This window comes from Peromyscus californicus, unplaced genomic scaffold, assembly GCF_007827085.1.
Source record: "Peromyscus californicus insignis strain IS unplaced genomic scaffold, ASM782708v3 Scaffold_19__1_contigs__length_69161282, whole genome shotgun sequence".
In the NCBI taxonomy this organism is placed as follows: Eukaryota; Metazoa; Chordata; class Mammalia; order Rodentia; family Cricetidae; genus Peromyscus; species Peromyscus californicus.
In genome coordinates this window covers 62,629,387-62,644,622 of record NW_026294491.1, presented here as the reverse complement: position 1 = coordinate 62,644,622, position 15,236 = coordinate 62,629,387, and the positions used below count along the sequence as shown (strand labels likewise).

General features: G+C 45.0%; 1 protein-coding gene across 11 annotated transcripts in view; it reads right to left on the bottom strand.

Annotated features, from left to right (window-relative positions):
- The window catches only part of Usp49 (ubiquitin specific peptidase 49), an 80,474-nt gene extending 66,706 nt beyond the window's left edge, over positions 1–13,768 (bottom strand). For 2 of the 11 annotated variants that reach the window (XM_052745547.1, XM_052745543.1), the window contains exons 1-2: positions 11,117–12,136; positions 7,658–7,739 (exon numbers count right to left, since the gene is read on the bottom strand). The gene's annotated coding sequence lies outside the window, so the exon portion shown is untranslated. Of the gene's footprint in view, positions 1–7,657; positions 7,740–10,556; positions 10,671–11,116; positions 12,137–12,439; positions 12,477–12,898 lie in introns of those variants that run through there. The other 9 variants (XM_052745539.1, XM_052745544.1, XM_052745536.1 and 6 more) reach the window with 8 other exon arrangements.
- Positions 13,769–15,236: the final 1,468 nt, after the last annotated feature.

Sequence of the window (15,236 nt, the reverse complement as noted above, 5' to 3'; positions counted from 1 at the left end):
GTTGTCAACTTGCCTTAGCTCCCCAGTGCTGGTACTACAGCATGAGCCACCATGTCAGGCATTATACCTCTCTCCTCCTCTCTCTCTCTCTCTCTCTCTCTCTCTCTCTCTCTCTCTCTCTCTCTCTTTTGGTTTTTCGAGACAGGGTTTCTCTGTGTAGCTTTGGAGCCTGTCCCAGATCTTGCTCTGTAGACCAGGGTGGCTCGAACTCACAGAGATCCGCCTGGCTCTGCTTCCCGAGTGCTGGGATTAAAGGCATGCCCAGCCTGTACCTCTCTTTTTATCTCAAATATATGAACATAGGACAAATTCCTAGAGAGGAATATACACATTTTAAATTCTAACAAACACTGCCAAATTCACCTCCACAAAAGCTCCCATTTCTGATCACAGTGTAAGAGGTTCTCCGCTTTCCCACAGCCTACTGGCAAGCACTGACTTAAAACGCCAGTCTTCCAGGTACAGTAAACTATGTTTCATTTTATATCTAAATGTTTTGAACTACTGAATTTAAAGCTCAGGTGCATTTTACAATTAATAATAGCTGTAGACTAAGATGAACTGCTTACAGAAAAAAGTCAAGAGTCACATTAACAGTGTAACCGGGGACGCTGGTGTCACTTACAAACTAAGAATTTCAGCATGGGGTACACCACGGCATCAACCAAATGACACAGATGTGTCATCAAGGCATACTTATTTGCCTTTCACTTGACATGCAGCGACAAGGTCATTAGGCTCTGCAGTACATTCGAGACACTGAAGAGTACATTTGGTTCTACAGTCACGTTCTCACTTTCCTGTCTATGCATTTACTTAGTTTTGCCACTCTGACAACAGAACGCGGGCCTTGCCCACGTTAGGGAACTGCCGAACTACATCCCCAGCCTTTAGAGCTCTTCTTTACTGATAATAGCTCTCTGATCAATACATTTTATGTAGTGTTGCTAATGAATCTGATCTTTTCTACATGTTATAAAGTACAAAGGTGCAATTGATGTCTAACCCTGAGTATCCAATCAAATTAAGATATAGATAGCTGTAATGAACACAGAGAAAGGAACAGAAAAGTAAACGTTGGGGCCAGTCAACATGGTGCAGCGGGTGACGGCGTTTGCCACCAGGCCTTATGACCTGTGTTTGATCCCTGGAACCCACATTAGTGGGAGGAGAGAACCAACTCCCACATTGTCCGCTGACCTCCATGAATAATCTGTGGCATATGCAGACAACACACATACACCTAATAAATAATTTTTTAAAAAAAGATTAAAGTTTAGCTATCCATGAGGATATCCTAGACATTCTGAGATTTGTTTCTTAATGTGGAGGTTTGAATAGGAATGGCCCCTGTAGGCTCATATATTTGACTACTTGGTCATTAGGGAGTGGTACTACTTGAGAGGGATTAAGAGATGTGACTTGTTGGAGTAGGTGTGGCCTTATTGGAGGAAGTGTGTCACTGGGGGTAGGCTTTGAGGTTTCAGAAGCCCAAACCAGGTCTAGAGGCTCTATTCTATTTCTGCTGCCTTCAGATTCAGATGTAGAATTCTCAGCTACCATGTCTGCCTGTATGCTGCCATGCTCCCTACCATGAGGATAATAGACCAAACTTCTGAAACCAAAGCCAGCCCCAATTCAACGCTTTCCTTTATAAGAGTTGCCATGGCTGTGGTGTCTCTTCACAGCAGTAGAACAATGACTAATAGACTTAAAGAGTTATTTTTTTTTAAGGATTTGCTTATTTTCTTTGTAAGTGCACATGCCCGAGTAAGTATATGGATGTTACATAGGTGCAGGTGCCCGAGGCAGCCAGAAAAGGGTGTTAGAGTCCCTGGAACTGGAGTTACAGACAGTTGTGAACTGCCATTGTGGGTGCTGGGACCAAACCTGGATTTTCTATAAGAGCAATAAGAATTCTTAACCACTGAGCCATCTTTCCAGCCTATCATTACTACTACTACTACTACTACTACTACTACTACTACTACTACTACTACTATTATTATTATTATTATTGTGTGTATATGTACGTATGTATGAGGCAGTGGGGATTATGTGCACTAGGTTTATGTGCCTGCAGAGGCCAGAAGAGGGCAATGGATCCCCTGAGCTAGAGTAACAGATAGTTTTCAGACACCCAAAGTAGTCCTGAGAACCAAAATCTAGTCTCCTGTGATGCTTAGGTATGAAAACTACAGATTACTTTGAATTCCAGCTCATTCTGCCTCCACCCCTCTTCCCCAAGTGCTGGGATCGCACCATGCCTGGCTGGGATTTGAGTTTATAAAAACAAAACACTAATTCAGACCCACATACTCTGTAAGTGATCACATAAATGTGATGACCTCTGTTCACAAGTGCTGATTCGCTGTCAAAGGCTTATGCCTATGAAGATAAACCTATTAGCAATGATGGCTGAAATAAGCTAGTCACACATTTTCTTACCCAGTTCTCTTCAAGATTATCTCCAGGTAACAGTTTTTTTCAAGGAGAATCAAATTAGCTCTAACAGGGACTTTGACCTTACTATCCTGATAAATCAGTAGCTACTATTATAAAAATAAGTCATAATTTATCTGCCATTCTAGAAGAGTTTCAGCTCAAAACTGATAACCCAATAAACCTCTACCCATCCTAGTCAACTGTCAAGTAAAATTCACATTCACAGATAAAGGGGTCCTTCAGGCTACTTTGAGTCAAATGCTCTTGCTGCTTTCACACCCTCACACGGGTCTGTGCAAGTGAACACACACAAGTGACCCTACACATACTCTCCATGTCAGACTGAACGAAGAAAGAGAGCAAGAGGCTGGAAAGAGCAGGACCTTGATGTGATATGTGCTAAAACTTAGCTGTAATTTATATTTTGGTCACTCAGCTGCCTTTTGAAAAAGCTGATACCACAGCAAGACTGTCTTTCCTTTGGGGAGCTGAGCAGCAGATAAAAGCATCTTCCTAAGGCACCAGCAACGGTGCTGCCCTCCCACCACTGAGGAGTCACTGCCCATCTAGAGCAGAACCGCCGGGTGGCTTCTAAGGACAATGCTGGATGCTCGCTATTCTTCTAATGGGGTGGGAGCAGTAAACTATGCAGAGTGCTGTGCTAATCCTCCCCAAATCCCACAGCTCTGGGGTGGGGATGGGAAAAAGCACACAAAATATCAAACTGAACCATGGGCAGTAGCTCTGGGTTCCAGAAGTTCCTAACATTCTTATATCTAAGGAGGGCATGGTGGAAAGGGAGAGAGACACAGACAAAAGCCTATCAAAAACATGCAAAAACTAATTTTTATCCTGATTCTTCTAATGTGCTAGCCAACATTTGCCCCAGTCATGTCAGCCCCACTGCATGGAAGGCATGGAGCAGCAGGCATTTCACACAGCGAGACTGGAGAGATGCTACCAGAGTGTAAATTACTAATTAGCTCAAAGGAAGACAAAGAGAGAAAATACCTGTCACAGAGTGCTGTTTACAACTTGACACATAATACAAACAGCCCTGAACATTTCAGAGGAGCCCTTACTTCCCAGACTTCTATTAACATGTGAATGGAAAGGAATAGTATTATAGTCTTTAAAAACTGTCCATGTCTCAGAAACAATAACACATGACTAGAAACAATGCTTCCCAAATAATTTGTAATTTTCTCGTCCTTATGAAAGGAAAGTGTTTCTAATTATTACAATCAGCTTTTATAAGGAGCTATATTTCATAGCTCTGATAACAGCTTAAAGAGGAGGGAGAAAAGGAGATGAAGCCCACAAGTTCTGTGTTTCACATTTGTCAGGATGCAACTAATAGCCTTCTGGCTTAAGTTAGACAGGCCTGTCTCCATTCACACATTTAACATCTTAAACACTGGAGAGTGACTGGAGACGAGATGGGGTCAGTTCATTTCAGTTTGGGGGTGGTGGCCATGTTACTATTTCTGTGGATCACCTCACTGTAAGGCAGACCTATTTGCATGAATTCAGGTCAACACTTCTGAAGTAGACCCTTGTGTACATTGGTCCTTTCTGGCTCCTTGAAGCTGCATAGAGATCTTCAAGGTAGGAATTTCATCTCAAATATTTCATGGCATGCTCACACAATCATCATCATGCAATATTAGCAGCTACCACATCCTAAGGATGCGAGTTCCAAGAAGTTCTCAACAGAAAAGAATTTGACAACACAATTTTTTTGTTAATAGCAGGGGCCTACACATCTGTCATTCACAGGTCACAGAATCTTTCCTAGCATCTACTAAAGAAAGCACACTGTATAACCTTACAAAGTCCTCCTAATATTTATTTACTTAGGTTTCTTGAGAGAAGGTCTCACTGTTAGCCCAAGCTGGACAGAAACAATATAGCCCAGGCTGGCCTGGAATTTATGGTAACCCTATGGCCCAACCTGAGTGCTGTGATTCCAGGCCCTGTACCAATACCTCTGACTTCTAAATTCCATCTTGACATTACTTTGCCCTAAAGGCTTTGACTAAAATAAAATTTATACCAAACTTAATCCCTTTCATTTTTCCCCAAGATAATAATTTATTTATTGAGATAGGGTCTCTCTATGTAGCCCTGGCTGTCCTGGAACTATATAGAGCAGGCTGGTCTCAAACTCAGAGATCTTCCTGCCTCTGCCTCCAGTGTGGGCCACCACACCTGGCCTCTATTTTAATTTTTTATGTGCATGAGTGTGTTTGCCTGTATGTGTATGCGATCAGCACATGCAAGCCTGGTGATGCTGGACCATAAGAAGTCATAGGACCCCCTGGAACTGGAGTTATAGGCGATCGTGAGCTGCCATGTGGGTGCTGAGGACCAAACCTGGATCCTCTGCATGAGCACCAAGTGCTCTTAACCACTGAGCCACCTCATCAGTAAATCCCCCCTTTTCTGTTTTAAAACAAATGTGTGCATATTAACTTTTCCTATTTTATTTGTTTAAAAATACTTAGAAAATATAAAGCAAGTCAGGTGATGTGAAAACAAGTAGCAATTTTGAGTATCATTTCTGTAACTTTCCTCCAGATTAAAAAATTGTAATAAAACCCATAGTCATCAAAAAAAAAAGTTTTGCAGGTCATGGTAGTGAGTTAGACAGACTCCCTGAGAAACAGACAGACAGACAGGGAGAGAGGTTATAGATAGGTAATAAAGGTGTCAAGTTTCCAAGATGGCCAGCTCCTTCCTCACCCTTCAGACTTGTCTCCCACCAGCAGGCCCTGCTGATGGACGCACTCAACAAGTCCAAGGCCAGATCAGAACATGTCACACACAGTTGCAGAGCAGTCAACCATCCTACCTGTCTTCAAACTGGCCACCCTAAGTTAGGGGAGGAAAACTCTCAAAGGCTTTAAATCCCAGCCCTAAAGAGCAGCCTCCGAGTTCCCCTCTGCTTTGCCTGGTGCATGTGTTCTCTTACCCCAATAAACGACTGGTTTTCAACTGTCATTCTAGCTGTGGTGCTTGAGATTTCTCTGGTGTTGCCTGTCATGATTCAGATTTTTCCTGTCCTGTTATTCTTTAACTGGCAGAGAAAACGAACCAAATCCAGACCTGGGGACCATACCCTTTCAAGACCCCTAGACTGTATCACAGGCCTACACTTGCAGAACTTGGTGGAGGCAGGAGGTTCAAAAGTCCAAGGCAAGCACAGCTACACCAGACCCTAGTGCAAACACGCAAACACCTTAAATCTCAGAAGGCGCAAGGCTGGGAGAGCCCATCCCTGTGGGTTCAGGCCAGCTACGTTTTTAATTTTAACGAATAAATTGATTTATTTCACCAAATAAAAGCAGAGTATTTAGTACATTTTTTAGATAGGCATACATAAAGAGAAAATAAAAAAGTAAAATAGCAATGTTCTGAACAGATTTTTACTTATGGATATCTGTGCTGAAGCATAACTTCCATTTTTTCCTCAAACAGCAATAATCTTTCAACTGAGTGAAAAATATTTTTCCAACTTCAAAAGTAGACAGGCAATTTGCAACACAGTAAGGTGCTATAAAATTGGTTTGGGGTTGTTGGTTTTGTAAGAACAATCTTGGAATAAAATTTAAGAAAAAGCACGGGAGAACTTTGATGCCATATGCATATGAGATGGCACCCTTGTGGTCCTAGGTTCACCACAAGAAGCAGAGGGTGGCATATGGCGGCAGGCACCTGGAACCCAGAACCGAGGTAAGTGCAGGAGGCTAAGAATTCCAGGTCAGCCATGGGTGATGGCACAGGCCTTCAATCCTGGTGGGAGGCAGAGGCAGGTGGGTCTCTGACACCAGCCTGGTCTAGAGAGTGGCAGGACAACCAGGGCTACACAGAGAAACCCTGTCTGGAAAAACAAACAACAACACAACAACAACAAAAGAATTAAAGGTCATCCTTTTCCATACATAGACAGTTTCAGATTCTAGGCCAATCTAAACCATATGAAACCCCATCTCAAAAACAAAAACAAGCCGGGCGGTGGTGGCGCACGCCTTTAATCCCAGCACTCGGGAGGCAGAGCCAGGCGGATCTCTGTGAGTTCGAGGCCAGCCTGGACTACCAAGTGAGTTCCAGGAAAGGCGCAAAGCTACACAGAGAAACCCTGTCTCGAAAAACCAAAAAAAAAAAACAAAAAACAAAAAAAAAAAACAAAAACAAAAACAAAAGAATGAGACTTGTTTCAAAACAGACCACAGAGCATTTAAAGACTGGCAAAGCCCCTAAGAGGCCTAATCTCACAGTTTAGATCCCTAGTACCCACATAAAAAGCCAGACAGGGTAACACTGTCTGTAACTCTAGGACTAGGGAAGCAGAAATGACAGACTCTGGGGCTTCCTGACTGGCCAGCCCAGCCTAGTCGGGAAGTCCGGATTTAGAGAGACCTTGTCCCAGAAAGAGGTGGGGAATGAGTGAACACGAAGAACATACACTTCCACCTGCACACGTACATGTGCACACACGAGAGTGAGGAGCCGAGAGGTATCAGCGGTAGAACACAAGCTTAGTGTACATGAAGCAGTGGGTACAATCCCCATCATCAAAAATAAAAGAGTAAATGTATCCTTGAGTTAACAATTGACAAAAACAGTATTTGTGCTGAGAGACTATTAACGACCAAGTACATCTTTATAGATATAGGCAAGTCACTTCATCTCAAAAGACACTTTATTTCAATACAGTAGATCTTGCTTTAGGATCACTGTGAGGCATTGACTTCCAACAGAATCTGGAACAAGGGTCATGCATTTCATTGATACCTTCTGGTACCAGGGAATAAGTAAGGTTTTCATTTTTTGTTTGTTTGTTTGCTTATTTGTTTTTGAGACAAGGTCTCACCTTACAGCTCAGATTGGCCTGGAACTTACTACATAGTCTAGACTAGGCTTGAAACTCCTAGAAATCCTCCTGCCTCAACCTCCTGAATGCTAGAATTACAGTCATGGCTTACCACACCAGCTAGAGCTTTTATAAACACCATAATAAGCAGATATTTTTTTCTAGTAAAAAATTGACGATAAGGCAAGAATAAATAAATACAAATATAGCATTAAATGTGTGCTGATTAGAAAAAAAGACTTCCTGATAATAATAATAAAATGCTAGAAGAGATTACCTACAAGGTTGATCTCCTGCCACTGAAGATTTATAAGAAAATGGGGTGTTTTGATCTACCTGGGATGATTTAGGTGGGATATTGACTGAAGTTGCAGGATAAACCCAAGGTCCTTTCAAGGTGTCTTCCCATCCAAAGACTCTAAGATTAACCAGAAAAAAAAAAATTTTAATTATGTACAACCTACTCATCCAAATCTAAAAATATAAATACGTTTTATTCTTAGCAAATAAGACAATAAGCAAAATAAAAGTGATGTTCCACTGAGAGCTGGGTATGGCAGCCAGTGCCTACAGTCCTGGCCCTAAGGCTAGGCAGGAGGATCGCCATGACTCTAAGGCTAGGTGAGACTACACAGTCAGTTTCAACAGGGTGAGGTCGGATCTCAAAACAAAACCAAAAAACTAGAGACAAATCAGGTGTGGTAAAGCTCACCTTTACTCCCAGCACAGGAGAAGCAGAAGGTGGGTCTCTATGAGTTCATGCCAGCCTGGTCTGTCTATTAAGTTCCAGGCTAGCTAGCCAGGGATATACAGTGAGACCCCGTCTCAACACAAAACATTTCTACTTAGAGAACAAAAGAAATCACAGCTTAAATTTAACATTGGAGTCCTTATGATAAGTAATAGCGTCTATATTAAAAGATCATCCATTTTCAGCCAGGCATAGTGACCCACTGCTTTAATTCCAGCATAACAGCAGCAGAGGCAGGCCTATCTCTGTGAGTTAAAGGCCAACCTGGACGACACAGCAAGTTCCAGGCCAGCCAGGGCTACATATTGAGATCAGTGTCTCAAAAACAGAAAAGATCATCCATTTTCAGTTTTGGAAATATGAACTGAGGACTGAGAGTGTGGCCAGCATGTGTGATGCTCTGGAGTTCACTACCAGCACAGAGGAAGAAAAAGAAAGGAAGGAGGGTGAAGGAAGGAGGAAAGAAAAAGGGAGAGAGGAGATGTTGTGAAACAACCATTCACAACAACAGTGGCTCAGCACACTACAGCAGTGTAACGGAAACAACATAAAGACTCAACTAAGCTCCTTCCTGTGACTGAGCTTGTAGCTTGTGTTTTCAGGCAGGCAGATAAACAGATCGCTTTTTGACAACAGCATCATAAAAACGCCACTATCTTAATCAGAGTACAGCCAGCCAAACACAGCTACAGAGGCATGTGCACATACCTTGCAGAAACAGGCATCTCATATTAAAGTCACTCTTCATTTCCAAAGTTATTATTTCTAGACTAATCTCAAATTAAGAAGCAAAACTTTGTAATTAAATTTTTCTATAAGTTGGTAAATAAATCTACCTACCTTGAATCTGCCTAGAAGAATCCAGAAAATAAACCATTGAACGATAAGCTTGCCCCAGCAGTTAAAAGTTAACCCAGAGTTCAGATTCTAAATTATCCAAATGTGTGTGTGTGTGTGTGTGTGTGTGTGTGTGTGTGTTTCTGACATCCACAAATCAAAAGCAAACTTTGCCAGAAACCTAAGTTTTGCTACTTATGCAAACAAACACCAAATAAGAGCAATGTAAAATCACACAACTTTGGAAAAGAGGGCTAGGCTTTGCTTTTTAGAGAGAGCACTAATCCCAGAGATGGGTATTTGCTTCTCCTTATGTTTGTTTGTTTGTTTGTGACAGAGTCTCATGTCACCCACACTGGCCTCCTACTCACTCACGTAGGCAAGGCTGACCCTTCTGCCTTGGAGTGCTTAGGATGACAGGCATGCACTACCATAGAGTGCCAGGCGATCAAACCCATGCCTTCAGGAATGCTGGGCGAGCACTCTGCCAGCTGAGCTACACCCCAAGTCCCTAGACTAGGGTTGCTGAAGTCTGCTGTCTAGCTCGCAGTGCTAGGACCAACGCAAGGCCCTGCACATGCTAGACAAGTGCTGCACCATCAGCGACACTTGCAACCTCTACCGGACTTCAAGGAGAAAAGGTATCATTGTGTATCTGAATGCACACAATGAAATAATCTCGACGAGAAAGATGCTCAGCGGGTGAGCACTGAATGCTCTCCCCTGAAGACCCAGGTTAGATTTCTAGAACCCACACACAGCTCCCAACTGCCTGTAACTCCAGTTCCTGAGGCTCTGATTCCCTCTTCTGCAGTGCCCCTCTGCAGGCACCAGGCATGCATGTGGTATACAGGCATATATGCATGCCTACAAAGCACCCATACACATAAAAATTAAATTTTAATTTAATCTTAAAAAAGATTCTCAAGAATAGTTTGTACCCTCTGTCCCCACGAAAGAGAATTATACATTACTTTCACATTATCAAATGCAAAGTAAATACTCATCAATACTTTTAGCTAAACATAAATACTTTATAATGAAAATCATTAAAACACTACCAAGAAAGAATAAACTAAATTCTGTCCCCAAATTCTAATCTTCCTTTTAATCTCCAAATCAGTCTTACAGGGCCAGGGAGATGGCTTATTGGGTAAAGGAGCTTGCCGCCAAGCCTGACAATCTGAGTTCGATCCCCAGCAGCCCCATGATGGAAAGAGAGAACCACCTTCCGCAAGTTGTCTCCGACCTCCACATGTGCTCTACATACATACAATTAAGTAAATGTAAATATTTTAATTAAAAAGAAGTATTACAAATCAAAAGGTTCTAAAGAATATTAATATGTCCTTCCTATTCACAATCATAAAATATAGCAGGCAGAAGGACTACAATCTTATCTTACAGAATTTTCTTTTCATAAAAGGTACTCATAAATTCATTATATAATCTAAAAGATAAGTCCACAGCTCTAAGACTCTCCACAACTCTCCACTCCACCTTCCTTTTTTACAGTCTGCAAAACTGGGGAGTAAGCAACTCCACAAAAACGTCCCCCACAAAGCTGAAAGCCGCTTAGGAACTCAAGGCCCTCAGAGCCCTGACTTCAATCTCCCCCTCAGTAAACTTCCCCGGTTGGTTATTCACCTTTCTCTGAATGAGTTATCCTCATTCTTCAGTCTCTGAAAACAGCTAGGCAGAGATCTGGCTGATCAACGAAAACAAGAAGGGTCTTATCCTTCTCTAGCCCAATGGTGCACTCTTCAACGGAAAAGAAAATGCTGTCGGTGAGGTGCCCTGCCAGCACTTGTCAGGCACAAAACTACTACACCACCCACCCAAACTATCGCAGAACACAAGCACAGTGTAAACAAACACTTTTACCTATTATCACGTTGGTGAAATCAAAAGGGTTTTAAGCACCTAAGGCTGCCACTTTTTCTATTACACAAGAACAAAATCCAACCACAATGGGTCTCATCTTTTCAAAGTGGACATGAAAGTGGATTTTCAAGCAACGAAAGATGGAAACCCGCTCCAAGACTCCTCGAAGAGAGAACAAGGTTTCTGGGATTTCCTACTTTTAGGGACAAAAGGACTCACAAATTCAACCCACATTTCTCTTAACAAAGAACTCCTTTGCTGCACCCCACCTGGGCCCCTACTTTTCAGGTTTTACCCTGGTTTCTAGGGCCCCTTTCACTCACCATGGTTCCTTATCTTCTTCACCAAAGGCCCCCACACTGGGTTCTTCACTACAGCGTTTGTGCCCTGCCCCTTCCAGACCTTCTGGGGCGCCTCAGGGCAGAACGCACATTCAGTCCCCACAGCTGTGCAGCCCACCCCTGTTCTCCCCATCAGGCTCTCCCAGCTCCCCTTAGCCTTGTTCCTCTTCCCTTACTCCCCACTCCATCCTCTAAATCCCAGGGCCCACCTCTTCCTTGCTCATCTTCTCGGGCTGCTTTTCGGCGGTCCCTGCACGCCCCTATCTGTACCTTGCTGAACCTCCCTCTTCCATCCACAATTCCCCAGCCTCCCTGTCCCAGAGCACCATCACTCCTTAAGCCTTGCTTCTTCTAGCGTCCCTTCAGCTTTTTCTTTTTCTCCCAGAACTGTCCTCTTAACGCCCAGCTCTACGCAAGCTTTCCTTTTCACTAACGCTCCAATTTCTGACTCCACCTGGTTGTAATCCAGGTCCCTTCTGCCTCCCTCACTTTGCAGAATTCACACCCACCACCCAGCTATTGACCCACGCCTTGTCGATCCCACCCCAGCCGATCCCAGCCCTTCAGCTCATCCCTGGCTCCGCACTAGTTCACACCCTTGTCACGTCTGGCTCTTAATCACTCTCTCTCCCCTACTCCCAACTATTACCGGTTCTGCTCCTTGTCTTCCCCTTGCAACTCTTCTGCCCTTGGTACCCTCACCCCACCACCACCCACCTGCCAAGCCTTGCCTCTTCCAGACCCCTGCTCCCAGCCCTGACCCCGGATCCCTCTTCCCAGCCCGGGGCTTCCTAACCTCATCCCGGAGCCAGCCTGGGTTTCTTTCCCACTCCTCTCCCCGGCTTCTAACCCTTTCTCCTAATCCTCCTCATCTCACACTCCGCGACCGCTCCCCCCGCAGCCTGCCTGCCCCTCTCTCCCCTCAAGGCTTTCACCTCAGAACCCAGACGTCGCCCACCCCGCCAAAACGCAGCGCCCGCGCGCCGGGGCTCGCGCCTTCGCTGTCGCCGCCCGTCGTCCCCGCCCCGGGCGCCCCAGGACCGCCGGCGTCGCGGTCCCGCCCCCTGCCGCCGCTCCTCCCGCCCGCCAGGCGCGCGCCGCCTTTGTCGCCCCTCACCCGGTGTTTGAGGGTTTTTTTTTTTTCCCTCTCCTTTAAAAGGGGAGGGCCGGCATGCCGGGGCCGCGTGTCCCCGCCTCCGAATGTCTGCGCGGGCTCCCAGCCGCCGCGGCCCCCCACGCCCCCCGGGCCGCCCCCTCGGCCGCTCCGCCGGCCCTCCGCCCCCTCCCCACCCCCCCTCTATTTACCGCCATCATCAGCACGCGCGAGCTGTCACCAGGGCGCGAGACAAGCGAGCAGGCCCCGCCCCCTGCCGCCCATTGGCCCGCCTGCCAGAGCCCCGCCCCCAGGGCCCCGCATTGCGCCAACGGCGCGCCTCGCGGCCGCGACCCCTGGCCTCAGCGCCCTCTCCGCGGGTTCGGGCCGCGGGCACCAAGTTTCGGGGCAGCCGTGAAGGCGCGGGTGGCCGGCCGGCGTGAGAGGGCAGGCGCGGAGTGGCGCGGGAGTCGCAGGCAAAGTTTGGTTGAGGCACAAGAGGGTACAGAAGATTTCTAGACAAAGAGACTCTTAAAGGTGCAGAGACTAGTGTCTGGCCCTCCTCCTTAAAGGGCCAGACACTCTCGGAGCACCACTCCTTCTTCCCAGGCCTGCGTCTCCCCGGATCCGTAAAGGAAATTTGCGCGAGTTCCGCTTACTCTGCGGCTTACCTTTAATATGTCTCACCGCTCCAAAGAGGCCTTTTCCACTCCTGCTTGTTTTTTGGTTTTGTTGTTTTCTTTACGGTGCAGCGGCAGCCGGCGAACCATGGAGTTTCCCCGGGGCAGCGTTTGCAAAAGTTACTCTTGGCGCCCAGACAAGCACACACGTGTGGACTTTTACCACTGACGACCCAGGCGGGATTCAGCTGTTTTATGAAAGTCCTCTTCAACGGGAGAGGGAAAAGATCGTTGTTGCTCCCAAATGGGGCCTGGGAAATAAATCAGATCGAGGTGGCAGTGGTCCTAAGGACTTCCGAGAAGGATGAAGTCCATTCTGAAACAGAAAGGAAAGACTGGCTTGCAAGGTAGGCAAGCTTCCTGGGCACACTGTCCTGACAAACCTTTCAGGGAAGGATCCCTCCAAATAAGATAAAGTGTTAGAACACCCAAGACAAGGCTAAGGCTGGTAAAGACATTTTTAATTTAAGAAATAAATGTATAGTATATGCTACAGTGGATCAAGGCTTTATGTCTGTAAATATGAAATAAGGAAGTAAAAAAGGCAAAGATTAAAAAATAAAGCCGGACGTGGTAATCAAAGCAACCAGGAGACAGAGGCAGGAGGATGGCACTGAGTCTCTATAGACTGCATGATGAATTCAGAGACAGTTTTAACTAAGTAACAAGACCATGTCTGGATTGTAGCCTAGGAGGAAAGAGCCTCCTGGGAGAGGACTGAGGCCCTACGTTCAGTTACCTTGGTGGAGGCATGTCACCTTTAACAGTTCTCTTTATGGAATTCTAAGGTGTAACTCTTTACCTTAAGTGAATGCAATAAAAAAAATTTAAAAGCTGTTTTTCCTTCTCCCAGTTCCCAACACCTTTTCTTGGAGAAGACAATTAAGCATCTTATTCAATGTTCCTAACAAGGTGCTTTTCTGAGTGAGGCATCTGGAAGCCACTTAAAATTTGAGGAAGCTGTGTGCTCAGCCTAGCTAGAAGGAAAATAGTCCCACCACTGTGAGCACACATTACATCTGTGGTGCTCAAAGTCTGCCGCCAGAGGTTCTCTGAGACCCAAACTAGTTTTAAAATAATATTGGAAGTAATCGCTCTTTGTTATGGGAATGTCATTTACATTGCTAATAAAAAAGAACAGTAAGGGCAAAGCATGACGCTCAGTGGGTAAACGCACTTGCTGCCGAGCCTGCCTCTCCAGGTCCATCCCCTGGACGCACACGGTAGAAAAGCACAGGTTTCTGCAAGTTGTCCTCTGACCTCCAGACAATAAACACAACACGAACACACGCACGCACGCACGCACGAATGTGACTTAAGGTTGGTGCTGGCAGGATGATTCAGCCTATGAAGCACTTAGCACCAAGCTTGACAGCTGGATTTGATACAGGGACTACATGAAGGAGAAATAATTCCCAGACATTGTCCTCTCACAGCAGCATGCGTGTGCCCAGACACACATACAAATTGTGAATGCAATTTTGAAAAAGTTTTAAAAAGAACAATGAAGTTGGGTGGTGGTGGCAGCAGCGCACACCTTTAATCCCAGGAGGCAGAGGCAGGGGGATTTCTGAGAGCTCCAGGCCAACCTGCTCTACAAAGTAAGTTCCAGGACAGCCAGGGCTGTTACACAGAGAAACCCTGTCTTGAAAAACCAACAAACAACAGAAAAAGAACAATGAATACAATTGCTGTTGACTTACCACAAAGGCACAAATCAGTTGCAAGAAACCAAAGTAGCATCCAAGTGTTCTTTGATGGCACAATACAAAAACAACTGTTTCACTTAAATTTCAGGTTAAACACTAAAAGTTATTAGTTCTAAGTAGACATCCCCCAGGTATGGTGGCACACACCTAGGATCCCAACACTTAGGTCCATGCAAAAGTTCAAGGTCATACTCAGATCCATGAAGACTACAAGTCAGTCTAGGTAAATGAGACTCTGTCTCCCAAAAAAAAAAAAAAAAAAAAAAAAAAAAAATCAAACAAAAGCCCAAGCAAACCCCCAAATTCTCTTTTGTTTGTTGTTTTTGTAAGGCAGGGAAGATTACCTCAAGTTGAAGGTACATAATGTGTTCTACACAAGCCTGGGCTACAGACTGGTCTTTGTCTCAAACTCTTAACAAAACCCCAAAACATTTCTCAAAATAAATAAAATACATATATTACAGATTATATATAGTCCACAGATGATCTATACAACCGTGGCTCATTTACCTTGTTCCAAAAACTACACCCATATTATTAGGGGAGGGAAGCAGGGGGGTCACTGAGTATTGAAGGCTGGTCTAGAGTATACAACAGTCTGGGCCACAGGAAGATCCCTT